Source organism: Condylura cristata, unplaced genomic scaffold (assembly GCF_000260355.1).
Source record: "Condylura cristata isolate star-nosed mole 26May11 unplaced genomic scaffold, ConCri1.0 scaffold00020, whole genome shotgun sequence".
NCBI classification, from domain to species: domain Eukaryota; kingdom Metazoa; phylum Chordata; class Mammalia; order Eulipotyphla; family Talpidae; genus Condylura; species Condylura cristata.
Genome location: NW_004567121.1, coordinates 38,966,455 through 38,968,360, shown reverse-complemented (window position 1 = coordinate 38,968,360; position 1,906 = coordinate 38,966,455).

Genomic DNA, 1,906 nt, shown 5'->3' with positions numbered 1-1,906 from the left:
GCCTCGACGAGCCACGTGGACACGCGCCTGCCCGAGCCCGGCCTGCCGGACAGGCGTTTCTCTTAAAGACGCGCTGGTTCCCCGAAGTAGATGCCCGGACACGCTGGCCAGTGTCAGCGGCGCTGGTGGCCGGTATGGAGCCCCGAGGCCCTGGTTAGGCCGGGCTGCGCCGGCGGGAGGGCGGGGGCCACGCTGGACAGGGCCTTGCCCGAGGCTGTGGCCGACTGGCTGGCGTCGGGAGCGAGCAGGAGCCGCCGTCGGGGCCGCCCAGCGCAGGCCCAAGCACTTAGCAGGAGGCGGCCCTGGCCTGGCGTCTGCGAAACAGTCACTGCGCAGTGTTGCTCGAGGCGGCCGTGGGAGCCCGGCCGCGGGGTTCGGCCGCTCTCACCCCAGGGCCCCAACAACCGCCACTCTGGTCACAGGCCGCCCCCACCCTGGAGGCCTCTGGTCCTGCGAGTTGAGCCGGCCCAACCGTCAGAGTCCCCTCCCAGGCCTCGGTGTAGAGACGGCTGCAGGAGGGCCCCTGGGCCGGAGCCCGCGGCCGGGTTTGGGTGCTCAGTGCCCCTCGGCTGACAGGAGGGGCAGCCGGCCCGGGAGAGCTGGTGCACCAGCGGCTGCCAGGCGTCTGGGAGGACTGCGGCCTGCCCTGCCTCGGGCTTGCCCCAGCACGGCCGCGAAGCACAGCTCCCGGCCCTTTCTTCTGGACTAGCAGCATCCTGCGGCGGCGAGTGGCCGGGGCACTGTCCTTGGCCTCTGGCCTCCTCCACGTGGGGTCGGGCTGCGGCAGGTGGAGGCGGAACCAGGCAGCTGGAGCCCGGTGTCAAGCCGCACGCGGCCTGGAGAGCCGCCGGGAGCCGGCTGCGTCTCCCTCGAGTCACCCCGGTGGGCCTGTGGACGGCGCTAGGGCGCAGTCTGAAGCCAAAGCCTGGAGTCTGTGGGCACCGGCAGGGGAAGGGGAGCTTTCACATTGTGGGGGGCAGAGAGGGCGCATGGGAGGGCAGAGGCGCGCAGGCCACGCCCGGCCACGTCCGGCCACGCCCAGCCCGCACACAGGCCACGCCCAGACACGCCCGGCCACGCCCAGCCCGCCCCCTGCCCTCCCTGCCCCGGGGCCCTCTGTCCTTAAGGCCTTTTGCGCCAGAGGCTCCTTGCTGAAGCGCGCGCTCCTCTGCTCTCCTGCAGGACGCGCCCGGCTGGTCTCCAGATGGCAGAGGCCTCCGAAGTCCCCTGCCCCGCCCTGCCACTGGTCGGAGCTGCCTCTTGCTCAGTGGGTGGCTTAGTCCAGCCCACGGCTCTGGACACTGCTTTCCTATTTTGTGTCACCGCGAACATTCCATCTTGTAACGCGGGTCGTCAAAGGCAGCATCCGAGGAGTAAATGGTGATGCCCACCAAGCCAGACTACCAGGAGGCTCCACGCACAGCTTTTAAGCGGGGATGCCACGGCGCAGACCCACGGCGCCTCGCCACCCACACCCAGACCCGTGGCACAGACCCACGGCCAGATCCACGGCCAGACCCACGGCCAGGCCCACGCCCAGACACATGTGCCTCGCCACCCTGTCCGCCTCCTGTGTCACAGCAAAGGGCATTTCCAAGGGCGGCGCCCCAGCCCAAAGCTTGGACCACGGTCAGCGTGGCCCTTCGACCAGGTAGGAAATGGAAACACTAAGCAGCGGGCTCCGCCTGACTCCAAAGCAGCCAGAGGCTCTGGACAGTCAGTCATGTCTTCGCTTATTTGTGTGTTATGAATGGAAAAAATAAAGTATTTGAGGCCAGGCCTGCAGGAGATGGCTCCAGTCAGGGCCTTGCTCTGGGGGCCGATGACCAAGGCAGACAGGGAGAAGACAGCCGGGGCGGGCAGGCGGACCTTGGCCGCTGGGGGCCCCAGGAGCTGTCCTGTCCAG